The sequence below is a fragment of the Rhinolophus hipposideros genome (assembly GCF_964194185.1).
Source record: "Rhinolophus hipposideros genome assembly, chromosome: 7".
Taxonomy (NCBI): Eukaryota; Metazoa; Chordata; class Mammalia; order Chiroptera; family Rhinolophidae; genus Rhinolophus; species Rhinolophus hipposideros.
Window position 1 is genome coordinate 22469104 of NC_138053.1, and position 24814 is coordinate 22493917.

The 24814-nt window shown below is 37.8% G+C and overlaps 1 pseudogene across 1 annotated transcript; it reads right to left on the reverse strand.

Annotated features, from left to right (window-relative positions):
- Window positions 1-9572: 9572 nt before the first annotated feature.
- On the reverse strand, window positions 9573-10308 carry LOC308499620 (small ribosomal subunit protein eS6-like; annotated as a pseudogene). The gene has a single exon. The product of its transcript is annotated as a small ribosomal subunit protein eS6-like (transcript).
- Between the last annotated feature and the right edge of the window lie 14506 nt (window positions 10309-24814).

Below are 24814 nucleotides of genomic sequence, written 5' to 3' on the forward strand. Positions count from 1 at the left end.
TTCCCCTCTTGACTGTGGGCTGGACTCTATTACTTGCTTCCAAAGAATAGAGTGTGGAAAAAGAGAAATAGTAACTTTCCAGTGGAGAAAACCGGCAAACATTACCTTAACCAAGTGATCAAGTTTAAAATCACTAGTAATATCACAAAGATATCCTCTACCTTGTGATGTGATAAGAAAGTCATTTCACCTCTGTGGTATTCCTTCCAAACCCTATCTTGATTTTTTCCAAATTTAAACTTAGTCTAATCTGAGTAAAACATCAGACAAACTCAAACTGTGGGACAGTCTGCAAGATATCTGATAAGTACTTCTAAAAAACTGTCAAGTAAATGAAAAATTAGTGGAGATTGAGAAAATACCATGGAGCAGAGGAAAGATCACAACTAGATGTTATGTGCTAACCTGGGTTGAAGCTTGGAACAGAAAAACACAGTAATGGAAAAACTGGTGGAATACAAATAAAGTCCAGAGTTCAGTTAATAATAATATACCAATGTGATTTTTTTTTTTTTTTAACAATTAACAGTAGGGGAAACTGAAATTGGCTGAGGGGTACACTGGAGCTCTCTGTATACTTTGCAATATTTCTGTAAACATAAAATTATTTCCAAATAAAAAGACTATATAAACAAACAGAAACACAAAAGCCATCCACTAAAGAAACTGGACTTTGCTTACTGATAGAAGATGGTAACTTTTAATTAGGAATCTAGAATACTACCTCAAATTTACAAAATGAATAGGAAAAAAACTGAATAAATCCAAATAAAATTAAAATTATTGTCTCAGAAAATGAGACTCAGGCTATCTCAGCTGATGAAAATTCCCTCACTGAAACAAACAAAGCAAGCAAGAAACATTAGAAAATTGTAAGGCAACACTCCAAATTGATGGAATATAGTCAAACAAGCATTTGGGGATATGATAGCTTATCTTGAATCAGAAACACAAAAATCAAAAACAGAAATAGACAAAACCACAGAAAGAAATGAAAAGAGCGTTGATTAAACTCACAAGAGAAATAGAAGAAAAAAGACCAAATTGTCTCACAAATAAAGACTAAATTACAAGTTGCCCGAGGGAGAATAGACTCAAAAGGACATTTAATGAGGAGCATTCAAGAAAGACAAAAAATAACCAATAGAATAAAAAATGGGATAAAGATAGAAGTAAAAATGGGTTGGAGAGGAAGTGGCTGAAATGGAAGAAAAAAGAAGAAATAATAAGTGTTGATTAAAGCCTTTGAAGAAGTAGAAACAAAACGACAGAACTAAACTAACATTTAAAACCATAATTGAGGAAAACTTTTCAGAAATAAAAGAAGATCTATATCTACATATTAAAAGAGCCCAGTGGATACATGTGGAAATTAACCTAGAAATATTAACTTTAAGACAGCTGAGAAAAACAATTAGATTTAAGAGATTAAAAAATCCTTCAGGCCTCCAGGCATAAAGATCAAATAACCAAAGCAAAGGAGTCAGGTTGGCATCAGATTTCTCAAAACAGCATAAAAACAAGGCAGCAATGGAGCAGCATTGTCAACAAAGCCAAAAACAGTGTAAACTAAAAATATATCTAGCCAAGCTATCCCTTAAGTACCAAAGGTAACAGTAAACAACTTTAAATACAGAGCAACCTAGGGAATTCCCATCATCTTCACTACTTTCGACACTGTTCGAGGTATTATTGGCCAATGCAGTTAGACAAGCGAAATCAGTTAGGGAATAAGAATTGGTAAAGAAGAAGTAAAACTATTTCAATTTGAGGATGATGTTATAGCATACCTGGAAAACACTAGAGTCAATGATAAAATTCACTCAAACAATAAAAAGGTAGTGAAGTACCAGGTTGTAAAATTAGCAAACAGAAGTCAATAGCCTTCTCTCTCTCTCTCTCTCTCTCTCTCTCTCTCTCTCTTCTCTCTCTCTCTCTCTCTCTCTCTCTCTCTCTCTCTCTCTCTCTCTCTCTCTCTCTCTCTCGAATTAGAGGTTATAAAGTAGAGAAAACTACCTAACATACCATAGGAACAAAGGAGAAGAAATACCTAAACTTAAGAAATGTGCCAATCTTATTCAAGGGAATTTTAACATGCTCTTGGAAGATTCAAAACTGTACTGGAGCATATGGGAAGACATGCCCCATTCTTAACAGGATGACTCCCTGAATTTAGTACAATCCCTAGAAAGATCCCAATAACATTTTCTGGACCCACACCAGTAATTTTAAATATCATGTGGAAAAACAAACGTGCACAAATATCCAGGAAAGCAGCAAAAAAGAAAAAAACCATCAGGAGATTACTCTGATCAGACACATAATTTAAAGCCTCTGTAATTAAGGCAGTGTGATACTAGGACATGAGTAAACAAACAGACTAGTGAAATAAAATCAAAAGTTCAGGAAAAGACTCAAGTATACAAGACAATTAAGCATATGATAAAGATGACATCTCAAATTACCAAGGCAAAGATGCACTTTTGGATAAAGACTGCTAAAATAACTGTTTACTACTTTGGAAAAGATAAAATTATGTCATTCCCTTACACCACAGAACAATAAACTCCAAATGCACACAGCTTTTAAACATAAAAAATGAAACCTACCAAATAATAGAAGAAAAATGGGTGAATTTCTCCATGAGTTCTGATGATTAAGTTCATAAACTTGCTGCAACGATGTTGCTAACCTTTTTTGATATCAGAGGGATTATTCATTATGAATTTGTACCAAGTGGATAAACAGTTAACCAAGTGTACTATTTGGAAGTGCTATAAAGGCTGCGTGAAAAAGTTAGACGACCTGAAATTTTCGCCAACAATTCATGGCTCTTGCATCACGACAACACACCAGCTCACACGGCACTGTCTGTGAGGGAGGTTTTAGCCAATAAACCAATAATTGTATTGGAACACCCTCCCTACTCACCTGATTTGGTCCCCAATGGCTTCTTTCTTTACCTGAAGATAAAGCAAATATTGAAAGGAAGACATTTTGATGACATTCAGGACATCAAGGGTAATATGAAGACAGCTCTGATGACCATTCTGGAAAAAGAGTTCCAAAATTGCTTTGAAGGGTGGACTAGGCACTGGCATCGGTGCATAGCTTCCCAAGGAGAGTACTTCGAAGGTGACCATAGTGATATTCAGCCATGAGGTTGTAGCACTTTTTCTAGGATGAGTTCATGAATTTAACTGTCTGACCTAACATAACCTGGATATAAGCAACGGTTTTATAACTATGATTCAAAATCCAGAGGCTAAAAAAAAGATTAATGAATTTCAGAATATAAAAATAAAATTTTGTATGTCAAAATACACTGTATACAAAATCAAAAGACAAACGACAAACTTGCAGAAAATATTTAAGCATATATTGTAGATAAAGGGTAATATCTCTATTAAATATGGAACTCTTAAAAATGAGAGAATAAAATCCAATTTTGATAGAAAAGTGAGCTAATGATATGAGCTAATTTAAAAAAAGATAAAAATCACCCTTGAATTAATGAAAAACTCTTTAAATTCACTTATAATTATGGAAATACAAATTAAAACTATACTGTGATACCATTTCTCACCTATTTTATTGGTGAAAATTAAAACCAGTATGACTAAAATCACTGTTGGTGAGGCTGTGGGAAAAGAGCCACTTTCATATACTAGGGGTGCCAAAAAAATGTATACACAAGACTTGTATTCATCTTTTGTTATCAGTATATAGTGAGTATTACACTTTTAATATGATTTTATTCTGTCTTAAAATTGTATACATTTTTTTGGTACCCTCTGTATTATTGGTGAAAATGCAAATTGGTACATCCCATTTGGAACTGAATTTTGCAAAATCTAACAAAATTTACTCTGAAGATATATCTCCAAAAGTCTCAAAATATATAAGCACATGTTTATTAATGATAGCATTATTAAAATTGCAAAATACAGGAAACAAATACCCATAAATAAAAGAGTGATTGAATAAACTATGGTATAACCACACAATGGAGGATGAACAGGGAGAACCTCTATGAATAAAGATATGGAATGATTTCTGAGATATACTGTCAAGTGAAAAATATAAAATGCTCAAGAATACCTCTAGTATGCTATCTTTTATGTAAGAAAGAAAAGGAAATATGAAAATATATATGTATCTGCTCATTTGGGCAAAAAAGAGAAAACAGGAAGGGTGGGTGGAATAGAATGGAATGGATGGAGGATGTGAGTGGGGTAGAAAGAGATAAAGACAGTGACACTCCTTTGAGGATACCTCTTTGTATATTTCTGACTTTTAGAATCATGTTACTGTTTCTCACTATGCGTGTGAATGTGTGTATGTGTGTGTGTGTGTGTGTATGTATACGTATATATGTAAATGTATATAATATATACAGAGGGTGCCAAAAATATACCCATTTTAAGAAAGGAAAAAACTATTAAAATTGTAAAACTAAATATATACCTATAACAAAAGATGAATACAAGTCACAAATACACATTTTTTTGGCACCCCTGGTATACAAACATTTCTTTACTATTTTTGCAACTTTTTAAAGCCTGAAATTATTTCAAAATAAACACTTAAAAATTCAGAGAAAACATCCTTTTTAAAGTAAAAAATAAGTCCTTGGTGCCCAACTGCTTTCATTGCTGCCATTCTACTTTGTACTAGAAATCTTAATGTATGTAAGAAGGAGAACAAAATACACAATAAGGATTAATAACAGAAAGAAGAAAAATCCCATGTATTAGGTTGGTGCAAAAGTAATTGTGATTTTTGCAATTATTTTCAATTGCAAAACTGCAATTACTTTTGTACCAACCTAATGCTTATAGGTGTTGTGTTTGTCTACTTGAAAATTAAAACCGAATCTGGTATACTTCTAAAAGAGTAAATTAAAATGAGCGTATAGAAATACACAGCTTTCCTATGCATGATCAACAATTACAACACGTGAGGGGGTTGGCGTAAGATAGATGCCAGGTTGAAGGGGATTGAAAAGTGAATGGGAAGCAAGTCATAGAGACTGTGTGCAGGTTATTCTTTTGAGAATTTTTCATGCAAAGAGGAACAATGGCTGGCACTATATGCCAGAGGGTATATATAGAGAGGGTAGTTTGTTCTCTCTTTGTCTCTCTCCCTCTGTCCCTCCCTTCTTTCCTTCCTTCTAGATTTTAATTAAATGAGAAAGTGGAGGAACTATTTCAAGCCGAAGTTGAGTATGTAGGATTATTTGCTGATCAACATAAGTGAGAGGCTTTGGGAGAGTGGGATCAAAGGTAGATTGGTTCAGATGGAATAGACAGTGCAGTGTGGATGTAAGAGTTTCAGTAAAAGTAACCAGGGAGACTGTGCTGGGCTTTGAATCATGATAGGATTCATCCTGTTCATTTTCTAAAGGGGCATGAATTTGTGTCGCCATATTTGGGTGCAAGAAATATATTTATTTTATTTTTCTCTGTTAAATCATACTTGGCTCTGAGTTTTGGCTGCTTATCTGATAAGCCTTCTGGGCTCCAAATCGTAATTGTTGCTGATGAACTGCTTACGGTCCAAATGGTATTTCATTTGAAGTCAGGCAGTTATTCTGCTTAAAAGTCTATTTGTCTCACCCCCAGTTCTGCCCTATGATATCTGACTGTGAACCTCTAGCCTTGTGTCTCCAAGGGTTAGATCTGGAAGATAAAATGTACTGTTTGTCTACTGGGTAGAAAGAAGGGAAAAAGACTTGGCATTCTTTCATGATGAGGCTCGAGGGATGTTTTTCCATCAGATTATTCTCATCTGTCTTGTATAGTTGAGTGGGCACTCAGATCTTATCCTGGTGCCCGAATACATTATCCATGGCCTGGACACTTCCAGGGTAGCGGCTTCCTCTGCTTTTAAGGGTTCATGTGAGTAGACTGAGGTGGTATAGGGTGATGAGAGGCCCTGCTCCCTCCAATGGGGGGGGGAGGTAACATGGCTTTAATATCTGGCTCCCCTCCCTAGAAACTAGCACTGCATGTGGAACTGCAGAGACAGGAAAGACTTCCCCAAAACAGAACTCTGGGAGTTCTCTACCATTATGCAAATCAGTTAACACCAAACAGTTGCTTTGATAGTCACAGTCATGGTACCCAGAGTAATCATTTCCGTTCCCACCATCAGGTGGGTGTGAGAACTGGGCTCATTTTAAAACATATGACTAATGAGCATGTATCCGGGAGGACCATCTGGTATCGATGGGGATGATCTGAAATGATGGAAACATCAAGATCGGAGAACGCAGTTTATGGGCCACTGACTGAGCCTTCATGGCTTTCTGCTTGTGGGAGTTGGTGGTGGGAAGGGAAGGGTTTCAGCGTCTCCTTTTTCATTCTGAATGTCTTCCCTTTCAGAGCATTTAGTTGAAAGATTTCCAGGCAAAACAGTTACCGAATCAATTTGTCACCTTCTGTTCTCTGGAAAATATAAATAAGGTAACATTCAAATAGTTTTGTGTAGGTCCAGCCTGTGGCCGCTCTAGTTAACAGAATGCGTCTTGATTTCACTTAGGAAGTAGCACGTGAGCGTAAGGAACAAAAATTCCCAGAAGAAAATGAATTGAGGGCTACAATCATTGAAATAAAGGTAAGTTCAGTCATCCGTATTAAGGATAGGAAACATTCTATCTGATAAATGCAACATATAACAAAAATGTACTTTAATGCACTATTATATGTTAGATAAGTAAGAGAGGATAGAGAGAATGTAATATAAATAAAAGAGAGAACCAGAAAGCTAGAGAATGGAAGGGGAAAATTGAGAGAAAAAAATAATAAACTATACTTCCTACCAAGTACTCATTATCATAGTCTTATTTTATTTATATTTCTTTTCTTTTGATTTTTCACCTCCTTTTTGACATATTTCCTTTTTTTTTTCCCTGGTTGGCTTAGAGATGTAAATTTGAACAAAATCAACTTGGTGTAGTATTAATTGAAATGAATATTACCCTCCCCTTCTTCCATATTATTTATTTGATTTGGATTTATGTGATTTTTTAAATCCATATTCTGATCTTTGGCATTACCTGCAGGCTTTCTGGAAATAGGCTATAACCTGCATCACATACCTGTATTTTCTATTGCTGTCATAACAACTTAACACAAACTGATTGTACTGTTTTATAGTTTTGAAAGTCAGGAGTCTGACAGAGGTCTCAGGCTAAAATCCTGGTGCCTGGGCTGCAGTGAAGATGCGAGCAGGGCTGCGTTTCTTTCTGGAGGTTGAAGGGACAAATCTGTTTCCTCACCTGTTCCAGCTTCTAGAGGCCAACCATGTTTCTTGGCTTGTGTCACCTTTCTCTATCTTCAAAGCCAGCCACATCACATCTTTCTGAACATTCTTTCATCCTTACATCTCACCTTACCAGGAATGGTTCTCCGCTTTTTAAAGTTCATGTGATTCGATTGGACCAGTTAAATAATCCAGGATAATCTTCCCATAGCAAGGCCATCTGATTAGCAATCTTAATTGTTTCTGTAAAATTAACGCCTCTGCCATGTAACATAACACATTCAGAGGTTCCAGGATTTAGGACATGGACATTTGGGGAGTTAGTATTATGGGTAGGCCATCATTATGCCTACTATTACTTTTGTTTTACAATAATTAGATAATTTCCCCTTTTGCTCTACCAGAACCTATCCTAATGTGCCTACAAGGATTTGTCTCTGAGGATTGTTGAACAAAGACTTTATGGCCCTAGAAGCGATTCACTTTTATTTTCTGGAGAACTTCTCCCAGTCAAATTCCATACATATTTTTAAAGACTGTTCTAAAAGTTTTGGTCTACTTGAGCCCTAGTAAATATGACATATTTTATTCAGTGTCCCTTAGTGTTTGTCATACAGTGATATTTGGAATTAGTCTTTCTGTGTGTAGATAGAGGCAAGAGAAAGGAAGACCCATTATGAGGAGATAGATTTAATCTAAGTTCCTGAATTGGCCTCCTGATCGTACAGTGTGTCACACTCCCGTTGAGAGGAAAAATGTCTTCAGAGCTTACTGTCATCACTTGAATGTAAACTAATCTCTTCAAATAAAAATGTTAATGTTAGTGATTTTGTTGACATTGTCTTTGGTTCAGAATTTACTTGTAATTTTTAATTCTTTTGGCCTCTGTCATGACAAATGTAATAAGGTTAATGTAAATTACCTTGCCATTTTTTTCCTTCCTTATTTTCTTTTCCTATATCCCAATGCATTCCTACCACCCTCAGAGAATCAGGGATGGCAGCTGGGGGGAAGCTAATTCTTTTTATTAAAACTCAGGGATGCTGTTTAGCTTTGCCCTCCTGCCTCCATCTCCGTACCCACTAAAAATACTCTTCTGCTCGCAGTAGAAATTAGATATCAGGGTAATTGCATCCAAGGACTGATGTCAACATTCATCTGTAGCTCAGCCACTGTAAAGAGCATAATTATTCTTCCCACTTCATGCACATTATAGTCTGGTCTCCGTAGCACTGGGAAAAGAACTCCTTTCATCTGTCCTGCACTAAATGGCCCATGTCAGAGATATAATCTTAGAGTGCTGTTTGACCAAAGAATCAACAGAGAGTTGAAAAATTGGTGATCTTTTTAATGCCAGAATTCTTGCATGACAACTTCTGAAAGTCTCGGTGCTTTGTAATCAGTTTTTTGAAAAGGCTGGATACTCAGGAAATCGTTTTTCTCTGATTCCCGCCTTTAAGCCCATCTCTCTTTTCTGTTCCTAGATAATATCTTGAGTGGCTTCTGTAATTTTTTTAGTCACTTTTAAATTGTCTCATATGAAATGAACAATAGAGCTTAACCTCATATAATCAAAAGCTTATTGCCTCTCTTTGGAGCAGGCCTTTATCCAGGCATTTCCAAAACACCATAAAGGAAAGAGCACCCATGTTCTAGTCATTTCCTCCCTTTACTCCACTTTTCTCCTACTTGTCGTTGGCAGGTGCAGAGGGAGAGTAGATTAGAGGGAAAATACAAAGTCTTCATTGTACTACACCAATGCTGGCTCTTCTCTTATTGGCATTTTGGTTGGCTATTTTGATAGCTTCCCACTGTGGATGTCCACACTAGGCCTTTCCCTAGTAGCCAACTTCTTACTTTCCACCCCCACCCCACCCACACAACTCTTGCTCCCTGGGGAACAATTCTGGACAAACTGATATTCAGCCAGTATGGATCTATACTGGATAGGTCATTGTTTGTTGGAGTCCTTTGTATTGCTTGGTGCTGCTCTTACAAGTAGTAAGTATTTTAAATATTATCCCGATTTCCAGCCTTTCTTCTTCTGGGAACTATACTCCCAGCATATGGTCCTCCTGGGTGATCTCCTCTCCAGATAACTTAAGCCCAGTTACCTTCAGTGGGATCCACTTAGTCTGTGAGAAATACACTGGCTGCAACATAACCAGGCTTCCCAATAGCCTTCTCATGAAAATGGCGAAGCACCAGTCTCCATTGTGCCCCTTTGCCAAATCCAGGAAACAAGTGTCAAGTTTACACAGGAATTCTTTCTTTTGAGATTTGATGTTTGATCTTATTTGTCACTCTTAGAAAATCTCATTTGGATTGAACTCAGACGTAGAGATAGACGTTCTTCGAGAGGACAGCCTATGTCTCTTGGCAATTTGTTCCTGGCATTTTTCTTTTTCCTCCTTGGCCAAAAGTTTACCATATTCTACAGTCTCCTCTTTATTTTTCTTAATGTACAGCAAAATGCTGACATTTGTGTTGCTGGATGCGTGGAGTAGCAAGACTCTGAATCTTGGATGCTTTGGTCTTAGGTTTCCTATCTTCTTTGTTTAGCGGCTTTCCCACAACACATTGGCAGACCTCATCTTCTGTTGAGAGACTGAAAATTTTGTGGATTCTACTAGGTCTTTTGGGCCCCCAGCAATGAGACACAGTAGAATCAGTGAGACCAGAAATACCTTTCTCCCCCTTTTCCATAATGACCAAGGGAGAACACTCAGATTGGCATCCACGATGCAATCCTAAATAGATTTGCACTTTCTTTCTCCAGTCCTCCTTGGTCTGTAGCAGGAATGCCCCTTACTCAGGAGCAAGTGGACATGGCCATGGGTCAAGTCACCCCGCTTCATGGGGAAAGCTTGTTGGTCTTTCTCATCACTGATTCGAACCACATAGCCCTTTTATTCCACCCAGAGCATCAGCAGCAACTTCTGTGGCCATATGCTTCTCATAAAAGGTATGAAGTTTGTGTTCATCATCCACTTCAATGACTTTCTGGCAGCCAGTGGCTGGGAAAGAGATGTTTAGCTTCATTCTGAAGCAGCTGACTGTATCTGAGGCACCACACAAAAGACTTCCCCAGAAATTCTTTAACCTCATCCTTCTCTAGCTGCATGGCAACATCGAAGCAAGCAATGTTCCTCATTTGAAAGGTCAAGTGAAAGGAGAAGAAAATATACATCACTCTCTGCTCTTTGGAATTCCTGTGAAACAATCTCTTTCATCTCTAATCTTTTCCTGTATGCAGGAAGGGGTGCCAGCTGTTGAGCCTATTTGGCCATATCTTACAAGTTCTATAAGGACATGCAAGATAGCTCTGTTTAGAACTTGTAGGCACTCATCAGCTCTTGTCCTCAGCTTTGGGGCTTCAGCCAAAACTCCAAGGAGACAACAGAAAAAGTCCCACTGAACATGACCACAGGCAACCTCAATAGTCAGACCAGGTCATGCCGACATGTATATGCTTTAAAATAGAACACCCCATCCCCATTTACTGACTCAACAATATTTACTATTGCATTCAGGTCTCAAAGATTGTTAGGTCCCACGTAGAGCACCTGCTATGAGAGAAGGATGCTGTGCTAAGTGCTGTTGAAAAGCAAAGAGGATTTTTTAAAAATCATGCCATCACTGAGCTTATAGGCTAGAAGGAAAGATAAAACCTTGAGATGAATACCACAAAATCTGATAATCATAATAGCAAAGGTATAGCAAGTACACCATGGAAATTCAGAAGAGAGGTTATTTTTAGCTCAGAGGACCAGTGATGGTGTCATAGAAGAGGCAGTCTTTTTCATTCAAGGAAGAGTAAGATTGAATGAGCTAAACCAGAGGCTCCTCATTTGAAAATCAGCAGCAAGCACTAGAGGAAGTTAATTCATTAATATATGAGCAAACATTTTTGTTTGTTCACTGTGTGGCAGCGCTGTGTTATTTCTATGCAGCCCATTTAATTTTCAAAATCACCTTGTGAGAAAAGTGCCATGATTTTCTCCATGTAACTGTTAAGATAACTGAGATGTTGATTAAATCAGCTTGACCAACGTCTCATAGGTAGTAAGTGAACAAGCTGGGATCTGAGCCCAGAGATTTTCTGACTTTAAATTCCATAGGTACCAATCTCCCTAAAAGGCAAAATACTCACAAAGACAAGTTCATACATAAAGGAAAATGCCCGCTAATGAAGACCATGGATGTGACGAAATGTTACAGTATTTAATCCAGATGGCCCCTCGATCCTCCCAGGGTAATGCTCTCCCGTGCTTCTGAGCCTCTGTTCTCATAGTTCTCACAATCTCAGACAGTCTCTCCTCTCTTCTAGGCTCAAATTCCTTATCTCCTTCAAAGCCTAATATAAGACTTGCTACTATGAAGGCAGCTCCAGCTCCAACATCCCCACACGCCCAGGTCTTTCCACTTTCTCATCACCTATTATAATTCCAGTTCACATAACTAAATACTGGATACCATACTTTCTCTATTATTTCTTATTTACTTCTTCAGATAAACTGTAAATTCTGCAGGATGGGACTATGTTTTATGTTCCTTTTGTATTTCTCACAGTGCCTGAAGATCTGCTGATTGATTATAGGGTTGGGATCAATTTTTATAGTGGAACTAATTGCTGGTATATAAGATTCTCCAGGAAAGATTTGACCTTCTATTTTGCAAAACGCATGGTAGGATAAAACTACAGGGTTGAGAAAGCTGTTGTGAGTTTCAAACGCACCAGAGTATAACGCAATGGAAAGGACACTTTGTAATACTGAAGAGTCGCTAAAGATACCTCCACAAGGGAGAATGTTGGGTTTGATGAGAGCCAAAGTGACAGCCGGGAGAATCCAAAGATTCATAAGATCAGTCTGCACAGAGGAGTGCAAGAAACACGAAGGGCCGTTGTTTTCGTCTAAAGTGTTTCCCTTCTCCGCAAATGAGCCAAGGGAATATGTGGTTTCAGAGCTTCCCTTCTGTTCTCCAGCTTTTGTGACACCCCAACTAATGCAAAGCATTGGACAGGCATGACTTTCTTAGTTGAACAGGAAGAACTTGGGAGGCAATGACAAATGCTTCACAGCGCCTCCCTGGCATCTGAGATGGTTTTTAGAGAGAACATGAGTTCCTATTATGTCAGGGGACATCTGTAGGAGGAGCTTTCCATAGCAAATATGTACACTCTTACCATCCCCACAGTGCAAATGCCGAGTCTGTGTAAAATCTGGTGCAAACCAAGAATAATTAAGGGAGAGTTAAGGAAGTCTTAAAGAAAATTCATGACCACGCACCTTGTTCAGAGCACTGAATGGTAATTATATAAATCATATGTGTTATTTTCAAGAAATCATTGAGAATGAAGGCAGCAGAAGGAAACTCAGGAAAGCAGCAGGTTGGGGTACAACAAAGGCGATATTATATTTATGAAGAAGTAAGAAGTAGCTTTTGGCAGTTGCTCATCTTGAAAAACATGACAGCATCAGTCTTAAAAGAGTATGACCAGCTAAAATACATCAATCTTCAAACAGCAGTAGAAACCTGGAGATGGCTTTATTGAGAGTCTCCCCACTCCTAAATAAAATCTTACAGCTAAAGCCTTCACAGCTAAAGAGCCATGGCTGCTTCTCTTCTTGGCTGATACATTTAGATTTTGTTCAGCACATGCTGGGTGAAGTAATACTTGCCAAATTAATTCAAGTTGGCTTGAATAAGAGCTTAGTCATGTGGACCTCAAACTGGATGAAACTGATTAATAATAAATGTCACGATTTTAATATAATGAGTGAAATATAAGAAGTGTAAAAGAAAAGGCAGCCTTTTGACACAATTTCTCTCCTCTTGGAGTAGTGTTTGTTTGCTCCACCCTTGCCGAGGAGGTAGGAAGGCTGCCAGGCGGGAGGTGGCTGCAGAGTGATAGTTATTTTGCGAGCTTGTCTTGCCCCTTTGTACATGTGCACGTGTTTAGGAATCATCCAATTTTGTAGGCATGTTAGTTTCCTGAGTTCTGGGCCTGCCTTTGCCCCCTTTCCCCAAACCGTCTAGTGCAATGTATGTATCTAGAGCTTGCCAAAGGCTTCCAGGGTGCTCTGAAGATGGTCCCTTCTCCTGGTTTGGTGAGACCATGCAATGAATGGCCTCATCTCTAGTCATGGCCACTCCTCAGTTCTTCCTTCCTTCTCCTTTCATTTGGCCATGCTTGTTCATCTCCTGAACCTGTTGCTTCGAGCACATAATCCATGATTTCATGAATTAATTCAACAGATATGTTTTTATTACATCTAGAGGAGGCCAAGATGAACGAGACGAAAGGTTCACAGCCTAGAGGAGCAAGAGCACACTGACAGGACAGGAAGACATGCGAGGCTCACAGGAGGAGTGGGGCTTCCTCCAGCTAGGAGAACATAGAAAGGGGTCAGAGTGGCTTTCTGGAGGGGGTGGTGCAAGGAAGGAGTTCTGATGATTGGTGAGAAAAGTGCATTCTATTATCAAATGTTTAGCACCTACTAAACATTTGGCATTTGACTGGTTGCTGGGAGATAGCAATAAATAAGAACAGATGTAATACTGCCAGCCCAGACAAACAAACAACACAAAAGAAAGGTCTTTAAATTCCAAAATGAATCTATTCTTGCTCTGAAACACCCTATTCTCTATCAGCAGGGGTGGGACATGGGGATTAAGTTTGCCATTTAGAGGTTGCCGTTTCTTTCACTTCAGTCTCTTGCAGATAAATTTAGTCTCCTTTGGGTACCTGGTCAGCCTTTCAGAGTTTTTCTCCCTCCCCTTCTGTTTACTTTTTTGCCATGAAGTATGTGGGAACGGGGTGGTGGGGGGGCTTATTTAACTTACTGGAGTGTAGGGCAGGGAAATAGTCTGGTCTACGGGATGTCCTCTGTTTCTGGGGTGCAATATGTATCCATTTCATTTACTGTCATCACTTCATTTACTGTGGAGACAATGTGTAGTATTTGACCTCAATACAGAGTATGTGTGACGATTATGGCTTAGGAGCTGAAGTACCTCCTTTTATGTAATAGGCATCGCCTCAGCTCTCACTAGGGATATGAAACCTCTGAGGTGTAATTAGGACTCCTTCAAATCATGACTCCTCCTCCTCCAAATGATTCCTCCTCCTTCAAATCATGACTTCTCTGGATTATGACTCCTGTACCTTTTGCTATGTGGAAATTTCAAGTCTGATCTTAGTAAGTTCTCAGTGTCCCCCTTCAGTCATTTCCTTGCCCTCCTCTACCTCTTCCTCTTGCAGTATTAATGGAATTTCTAAGTCCCTGCCTCATAACAGGGAAGCCAGGGGGGACTCGGAGTCACCATTCCCCGCCCCCCCCCATTCTGTTGTATTGCCTTCCCATGGTTCCCAATGGCAATTGGGGCTCAGACTCCTTCTGATTTTGGCCTCCTTTCAACTTATCTGAAAATCCTACCTTCTTGATCCATTCTCCATGGCTGCGGGTCCCAGGCATCATCTTTACCTAGATTTTTTCCTTGTAAACTAGCTCCTTCCTCCAATAAGAAGCTCTCTCCATTTCTTCCATAGACAAGTGGGGGCCTCCTTTATCTCTACGCATGGTTTGTGGTAAAATTCTATGTTAGATCTCTAAGCGTTGTTCTTGGTGTATAAAAAGGCATTTCTGAAAATTACAAAACACTTTTCACATGGGATTAAGCTGGGCTTTTTAAACTATTGTGTCACACTGGCCTTAGAAAGTTATTTTAGAGGGACAAATCTGAACATTTTTTCTTATCGTTATATTTCAGCTATATCAATTCCAATGGTCTCTCAAGTATTAGATGCCTCAAAATTAAGGAGGGGAGTTTCCACATAAGCAAGAAGAACAACAGAGAGCACATTAACCTACTTTACAAACTATTTTCCCCCAACTCAAGATAAGTTATTGTATCTGCTTTCAATGAGTTTATATTTAATTTAGGGAGATAGAAGTTCTTAAATTTGATGTAGTCCCATTTGTCTGGTTTTGCTTTTGTTGCCAGTGAGACTCTAGCCTTTTTGAAGCCCAAGTACCTAACTCTCCATTCAGCTAAAGTAATAGGACTTGAGCAGATACCAGTCAACACACAGATTTAACTTCTGTACCCCATCTTCTGAATGGAAGTCATTTTGCGAGGTCCAGGCAGGGCAATCGTCTTCACCTTCCTTTGAGTGAAGTGCCACTGAACTAGCTACTCAGCTATTTTCACAGGACAAAAGTGACTCTCTTCAAATTTAGAGTTGTTAGTTACAGATGTTGGAACCGTTTTGGTGAGATTCCTTCAAAATCGAAAAGTTTTGGAAATGTGCAAAGGATATGTAGCCTTTCTTTTTCTTGTACTGCCCCGAGATTTCTTCTCTAATTATCTGTAAGTGTCTGCGAACCTGATTGGAAACATGTCCACACTTGCCGACAGACGAATTATTGTTGTTTCTCTAAAGTTGCTAATTAAATTGAGGACTGAGGTTCCCCTAAGCCTGAGTTTCCCAAACATTATTTGCGTACTATTTATATGCCATCCAAGATTCCCCCAATCTAATATCACCTCTAGTATTATTTTCTTATATATTTAAAACATTGATTTTTAAATGGACTCACAAAATTCTAGTTCACAGTTCTGAAATCATTTGTTGCAAAACATTAACTTAAGCATATAACTATTAAAGTAATATTTGTGTGTGCCCTAAAATGATCTTGCAGACCTCCAGGAAGTGCATATGAAATCTCTGTTCTCCATTTGCTCACTAACATATTCTAGTTCTTGCAAAGGCTCTTTAAACTCACTCAGCACTCGGGCTCCAGCAATCCAACTGTCCTTACCAAACTCTCCAGTGCCCCGTAGCTCAGCGAACAGCACCGTCCTCATCTAGCTGCTTGAGCTGGAAACCCAGGAATCATCCTCCACTCCCCCCACCTCACCTCCACTATATCTAATCCATCATCAAGTGTTATCAAGTTCACCTCCTAAAATTGTACCTCTTGGATCCATCTTTGTCTCAAATAACACTATATTTCTCCTAGGCCATTGCAGTCGCCTTCTGACCAGTGTTCCATGAGGTTTCAGTCACTCTGTAACCAGCACCAGACATTGCAACCGGAGTACTTACTACAAAGGACAAAATCCTTTAACAAGACCCTCCTGCACCTGGAGCCTAATTTCATACAGTGCTCTTCCCCAGCCTCCACTTTTGCACCTACTGGCCTCTCTCAACCCCTTTTGTGTCTCACACTCTGTCCGGCCATAGGGCTTTTTCACATATTGATTCCTCTCCCTTCAAACACTTTCTCTCCTTTATGTACTCTTTATCTCAGTTACTTCCTACGCCTCCTTTGGGTTTCAGCTCAATTACTACCTCCGCTGGGAAACCTTTTTTTTGACTTCAATAACTAGGTCGAATTCACTTAGTTTCAGTTTTACTATCACCTCAACTCTATTTCATCTCACTTATCAAAGTTACAATTTTGCATGCATATGTGTGGTTATTTGGTTAATGTTTGACTCCTTCACTACACTGCAGGGCAGGATATGTGTCTATTTTGCTCTCTCTTGTAAAACCAGTCATGGTTCCTGACACAGAGAATGGCTTCAATAAAGATTTTCTGAATAAATGGATGGATTTACAATGGGCTGTGAGGCTGGAGCAGGAGAAAGAGACATAGGCTGCAGGATCTGCCAAGGGAAGAAATTCAATGAGAACCAAGTTTTAAATCTTCCCAAGAACTGGTTACATAAATAAGGAACTGGTTAGGAAGCTTCTCTCAGCAATTCTTGAAGATTGACTGAAACAGAATCAAACACTGAATTTGATAGATGTTTCAAGGAAAAGAGGAGGGAAAGCAGAATAAAAAGACAGATATTGATCAACAAGAGCCATGTTGAGAAATTGGAGGAAGCCTGAAAGGAGAGCTGGAAAATAGGTTAGAGGTAGTGTCTGGGAGTAAGAACCGAAACGCTGGGTTTATTTAATCTGAAGAATCAATGACTGAGGTGTCATTTAGCAAATGCCCTTAATAGCCCACTGTGCAGACAGTGGGAAGACAAAATGGAATGAAATTGCACCCAGAGAGTTCTGTTTGATAAAAGAGGGTCTTCCTGTCTTTATGGATGATTACGTCATGGAACAGACTAACAGGGAGGGCTGATGAATCTTACTCGGAGATCCTTTAGGGATGGAAGAGGCAACCATTTATCTGGAATAAAGGCAGGTGCTAAACTAGGCTAAATCTTAACTCCTTTGTGATTTTTGGAATTGATGGTTTTCTTGCTAAAGAATTTTTCTCCACCTTTTCCGCTCAGATCGACTCAGAGAGGCAAGAGTATTATCTAAGAATACAATGTAGTGAAGTACATGCTCAACTACTTGCATCTTAAAAAGGAAATAAAAGTCCTTCAACACACAGTCCCCTTTCGCGGACACCCTACTTCTCCTCCTCTTTCCAGGCAAAGCTCTTTAAAGATTTGTGTGTTTGCTGACTTCACTTTTTGTATTTATTCCTCTATCCACTGCATCCTGACTCCTTTCCTCCGCTCTTCTCTGAAGCCTGAACCAGCCCTACTACTGACATTCTCATTTGTGTATTCATATTCTTTTTATTCCTTATCTCACTAGAACTTTTAGGAACAAATAACACTTGACCACACCCTCCTTCTTGCAACACAATTTTTTTTGGAATTTTTTGGTTGCCTTTTTTTTTATTATAGCAAAATATATATGACAAAGAATTTGCTATTGTAGTCATTTTTTAAGTCTGTCATTCCATGATATTAATTATATTCGTAATGTTGTTAAAGCATCACCACTGTCTATTTCAAAGCTTTTTCACCACACCAGATACTGTGTAGTCATTAAACAGTAACTCCCCATATTTTCTTGGATGTTGTGCACCACACTCTTCTAGTTTTCCTTATTGTGGGTATCTTTCCTTGGCCCTTTACTTAAAATCTGTACTCCTTGGGTATTCTCCTAGGCCCTTGTCTCTTCTTACCATTTCCATTTTCTTTAGCCAATCTCAATCTGTCCTCACAGCTTCAATGAGCATGTAAAGCTCAGATCTCTTTCCTGAACCCTTTGCTAGAGTTCCTTATCTCTTGCTATACCAGCTCTACAGTTTTTTTCATCCCTATAAAGCTTTCCTATTTTTGTTTCTTTTCATTCTCCTTTGCCCCATCCTGTTTGCCTGATGATTAGTGAGTAGCCAAACAAATTTAAATTGCCGAAATTTGTGATCAATCTTTACTACAAAACTGTAAGTGAGATCCTGGAGCCTGCGAAGCAGCTTGTTCAGTGTATTTTTCCTATACCTCCCCCCATGAGGCCCATTGAGGCTCTCCTTATACACCTGTGGGAGGAGGCAAGAGAAATAAGAAGGGATTTTCCTAGGCTGCTATACCTTGACTGTGTAAAGCAGAAATTTTAACTCAGGTGGTATGATTACAAAGTTTATTGTTTAACTTCTCCAAAAATCAATTATTATTAAATGTATTTAAAAACCATTGGAATGTATGCCATCCACAAAAATAACAAAACAAAAAAACCTTAGTTTTCTTGGAGAACTTTATATAGCTCATGATTTGTGAGCGATTCACCAATCAATCTGACCTGATTGCTCATCTGTCTTTCCAGTGGGACTGTAACCTCCTCAGGGGCCAGGAGAGTGCTTTGTTCATCCCCTCCCCGCCAGTTTTCTTGAAATATAATTAACAAAGCTTTATGTTACTTCTTTTTCTCCTCTTTACGATCGCATTTTCCTACACTTGGAATTTATTTCTCCCTTTGCTCACTTAGCCTCTTCATATTTCGAAGATCTGAATTCACAGTTTACTTCTCCAGGAAGCTGGTTGGGAGCTCCTCCTAACTTACTGTGTTGTCATTGCTAGTCTCCTCCACTGGTTCCTAAATTCCATGATTGGTAGAGATAAGAACGACTGTGTTTATTGTAGTTTTAGCCGCAGCATGATGTAGGAGGCACTCATCAACTATTTGGCTCAACAGCAGTGACTGTTGTTGAATGAAGTTATTAAAGAAGCATAGAGGACATTTAAGTAAGTATAATATCTTCATGCTGACAGATGGATACTAGAGGTTGGAAATAATTGACTCTGTCTGGGCCTTGTTTTTTGTGTGTGTGATATCAAAACACTTCACATTTCACTGAGAAACAGTAGAAGTAATGGCAGGGCTTTTGTGGACAATTAATTAGATGCTGAAAACCTTATTTGAGACAGCTTGATAAATATAACAGCATAATGGGTATTTATTGATTTAAGGTAAAGTCCTATCTAGCATGGTTTAATGTGAGGCTCTGCCTTTTTAAATAAAAAAATAATAAAGGAATAAAACTAATAAAAATCTCTTATGAAATAAACCTAGTTGCTTTGCTTATGTATAGAACATGCACATTTCTGGGTGCTCCTGCTTTGTACCTACCAGAGGGAGGCTGTAATGGCTGTTCTGATGCTGTCCGTGTCCCATTCACTTTGGATGACATGTACTTGCTTTGAAATAGATAGCCTCGGTGCGTTTCACGTGGAGAGGAGTCTAGTTGATGAAGACCCAGCTGTATTGGGCAGGGTACGGAAGGGAAGTGTGCGATGTTATACATGTCTACAACATTTCATAATTGCGAAATACTTCCAAGCCTTTGTTTATAGGAGTTCTAGAAAAAGGGCTTGGAAACATTTTCTAATAAAAATGCTATGAAATACTCGTATATATATATATATATATATATATATATATATATATGTATGTATATATATACATACATATATATATATATTTTCATGTTTTATTTGATAGCTATAAGACCTCAGCTTTCAGTTTCTTCCTATTTAAAATGACCCTAAGATCTTGGTTTCGAGATACAATTCATACAGGTTTCTTGTCTGAAAAAAAAATTGTTTGAATTCATTTTTATGAGACTATACTTTAAAAAATAATTTAAAAAAATCTTAAAAGCCAGGTTCTAAACTTGGGAAAACATCTACAAGTCAGTTAAAAAAAAAGTGGCAAATGGGGCAAATGGACAAGGGAAGTGAGTTATTTCCAATATAAAAATAATAAATGGCTAGTAAATGTGAAAGAGTTCAAGTACATTTATAAGGTAAGTGCAAATTAAGACAGCAGTAAAATTGAATTGGGAAAGATCAAAGAGAGGTAAAGATGTAAAAAATATTTTTCCAGTTTTGGCAATAATAGTGACTAACAGTTATTGTATGCTTACTAAGTGCTCCTAGAATGCTAACTAGATACAACAGGATCTTTACCTGTACTAATGTGCTTAGTTGTCATGAAAAACATTGGTGGTAGATATCATTGTCAACTCACATTTTACAGATGAGGAAACTATGGCAGAATGAGGATGGAGAATTGCCCAAGGACATGCAGCTAGCCAGAGACGAGCCAGAGAGTTTGATACAATAACCATTATATTCCATCGCTTTGTGAACTATTAGGTGCATAGATGCTGCCACAAATGGTTTCTTGGGATGATTATTGGTACAAATATTCTGGAAATCAATGTTGGTTTCAATATGGGCTATGGAACATCTGATGTATCTCTGCTGCAAATGACCATCTTGGCTGCTTTTATTTCGGAAATCTCTAGATTTTTTTTCTGTAAACTTTATCCTTTTTGTTTCCCTAACTCTCTATCTCTATCTCTATCTGTATCATCTCTATCTTTATCTCTGTCTAATCTATACCTCTATCTATATCTCTATCCATAAATTATCACTGGAACTCCATCTTACAATTTTATATCCCATGTCAAGATACACCTGCCCAAGAATTCACTTACCTAGGTACTCATCTTTGTTGACTATCATATTTCAAAGCAATTTTATGTTAGGATATCACTCCATCTTCAGCTCAGTCATACGTAGAATACATAGGTCTAACCAAAATTATTACTGTGCAGATACAAAACCATAAGCCATCATTAGTCGTTTAAACGTACTGTGACTTATTTATCATCTCCTAAGGCTCTCAGGGAAGGAGAGGTACTGTGAAGGCTCAGTGCCTCAGGGATGGAGGAGGAAGGTTGGTGCAGTGCATGTGGTGCTGTCTTGGAAAAGGCAGCCTAGATCTTGGATGTAATGACGAGTCTGGGCATTCAGGGGTACAGCAAAAGGACACCAGGCCTCCAGAAATCAGAGCAGGAAGAAAGGCCCCCAGTGGGCTGAAATGACTGCCACTGTAAGAAATGGAATTGTACAGAAACCATACTTTATAACCGTGCCTAGACTCAGCTCTGGCCTGGATGATTTCATGGGGCTGATAACTGAGAAAAAGGAGGAGTCCTTGCATGGGGATGGCGTGTGTCCACTGTCTCTCTATTAAACACCGTGGTGAGACGATTTTAGCCATCAAGAGTAGCAGTTCTCAACTTTTTTGCTCCTCTGCGTACAGGTTGCTCCTTAGACAAAATACAAAATTATGAGTCATTCCCTGCAGCTCTGCGCCTATCTTTTCTACTCAAGAAGGTGTATCATATGCTTTTTCAAGCTACACATTCTCTGCATCCCATCAATTTAACATACACCACCGGTCGTGGGAATATCCCTTCCACATGCACCTGGAGAATTATTGCTCTAGATAAAGAGAAAAAACTTAGGTAAAATATGATAGGGTCTATTATGCCAAATGATGAACTTCCAAAACTTAAAAGCGAACAAAACAGATTTATCTGGAGTTTGCTCATGCTCCTCCACATTGAGCTGCTCAAGGCCTCAAAGACAGATGCGTACTGATCAGATCTCCTTCTCCCAGCCTCCCACCCAGCGTCTGGCACTCCCATTCCTTTGAATGTAATTCCATTGCATTAATGAAAATATAGCCTCTGCTATTATTTCTAGATCTATAAACAGCACCCAAGAATATTCTCATGGGCTATGCTTATTTGAATATGGATATGCTTTCATTTATAATGGTTATATTAAATCACTTAACTTTATAATGAGGATAATTCAAGGGAAGAAGAGTTTCTTTTTAAAAAAATATTATATAAATTTCAGGTATACAGCACTGTAATTCAACATCTATATACACTTCAAAATGATCACCACCACAAGTCTAGTTGCCATCCATCACCATATAGTTGGCACCCTTCGCCCATTTTGCCTAACCTCTAATAACCCTCCCCTCTGGAAACTACTAATCTGTTCTCTGTGTTATGAGTTTATTTTTATTTTGTTTGTTTTACTTCTTTTAGATTCTACATATGAACAAAAACATATGGTATTTGTCTTTCTGTCTGACTTATTTCACTTAGCATAATGCCCTCAAGTTCCATCCATGTTGTCAAAAATGGCAGGATTCCATTCTTTGATTTATGGCTGAACAATATTCCATTGTATATACCACCTCTTCTCTATCCATTCATCCACTGATAGACATTTACGTTATTTCTATATCTTGGTTATTGTGAGTAATGCTGCAATGAACATAGGGTGGTGGTGCATATCTCTTTTTGAGTTAGTGTTTTTGTATTCTTTGGGTAGATACCAAGAAGAGCGATAGCTGCATCATATAATAATTTTATTCTTAATTTTTTGAGGAAGCTCTATAGTGTTTTTCATAGTGGTTGTATCAATTTACATTCCCACCAACCGTGTACAAGGGTTTCCTTTTCTCCACAACCTCTCCGACACTTGTTATTTCTTATCCTTTTGATAATAGCCATTCTAACAGGTGTGAGGTGATATCTCATCGTGGTTTTGATTTTTATTTCCCTAATAATTAGTGAGGCTGGACATTTTTTCATGTGCTTGTTGGCCATCTATGTCTTCGGGTTGTTTTATTTTGTTGTTATTGAATTGTATGAGTTCTTTTTATATTTTGGATATTAATCCCTTATGAAATGTACGGTTCGCAAATATCTTTTTCCACTCAGTAAGTTGCCTTTTTGTTTTGATGGTAGTTACCTTTGCTGTGCAGAAGATTTTTAGTCTGATGTAGTCTGATACTAATTTTGTTTCCTTTATCTTTGGAGTGAGATCCACAAAGACACTGCAAAGACCAAGGTCAAGGAGCTTATTGCCTATGTTTTCTTCTAGGAATTTCATGGCCGTGTATTCAAGTCTCTAATCCATTTTGAGTTAATTTTTGTGTATGGTGTAAGATAATACTTTAGTTTCATTTTTTTTTTTTTTTTTGCATGTGGTTATCCTGTTTTCCCAATATCATTTACTGAAGAGACTGTCCCTTCTCCAATGTATGTACTTGGCTACTTTGTTGTAGAATAATCATTCATATTTGTGTGGGTTTATTTCTGGGCTGTCAATTCTGTTCCATTGATCTATGTGTTTGTTTTTGTGCTGATTCCATATTGTTTTGATTACTATAGATTTGCAGTGTAGTTTGAAATCAGAGACGGTGATGTCTCCAGCATTCTTCCTTCTCAAGACTGCTTTTGTTATTCAAGATAAGAAGAGTTTCTGAGATACTTACCTATGGGATTTTAGTCAGCTGTAACTCAAGAAAGGCACGTTATGTTTAACTTTGAGGTCCATTGAAAGACACTTATCTAGGAAGAGGTAGACTGGGATGTGTTTGAACATTCTGAAAAAAAGCGGCTTCTGTATATTCTAAACAACACAGAAAAAAAGATCATTTGGTTTGGAAGGTGAGATAGAATCAAATTAAGTAAATTTAGGACTTTGTTAGAAAATTAAATAGTAATTAATTCGAAACAAGTAGCAATAAAAATTAACAAACTATCTAAAATTTAAAATATGTATGTGGATTTTGGCAAATTAAAATAGTTGAAATACAGAAACCCGAAGCTATTATTATAGTAAAATAAAGAAAGAGGATGTTTTTCATTAATTCTTGTTAATTTGATAATCAAAACTATCTCATGGTTTTAATTTGCATCTCTTATCACTACTCCATCAGGTTTTTCATATGTTTATTTTATAGAACTATGCCCTCTTTGGGGAATTGTCTGTATTCTTTGCCCAGGTCTCTATAGAAGTCTTGCTATTTTTTTAAATAATTTTACCATTTTGTTGCAAGTATGATTTGCTTTGTATTTCATGGTCTAGCACACTACCTAGCACATTTATAAGTGTTCAATAAATATTGATTTCATTGAAAAAAAATTTTGTTTTTAGAAGCACTTTTTCCTTTGCATTATAGATTTATTTTATCTAGCACATGAATTGACTGATATACGTATCCCTATAAAATATATTCTAATTTTATTTGCATACTGGCAAAGCATTTCTTTTGGAGTTTTTAGTTTTCCAATTCTAAAGTTTTCCATGATTAGTATAAGTGCAGGAGAAATTTTAAATGTTCCACATGTCTGAGAGTTTTCCAAAAGAAGGCAGACATATCTAAATTGGGGATGGCTCGTCTTTCTGCTAATAATAACTCCCTGCTTGTCATGGGATGCAGGTTGTTATACTGAAGGGAAGGTGGTGGAAACTGGAAAGAAATGTAATATGTTGATAACAGAAGAGGTTTTTAAAAAATCATTCATAATTCATCTAACTATTCCTTTTTAAAATGGGTTTGGTTCATTGAATTGCCTAT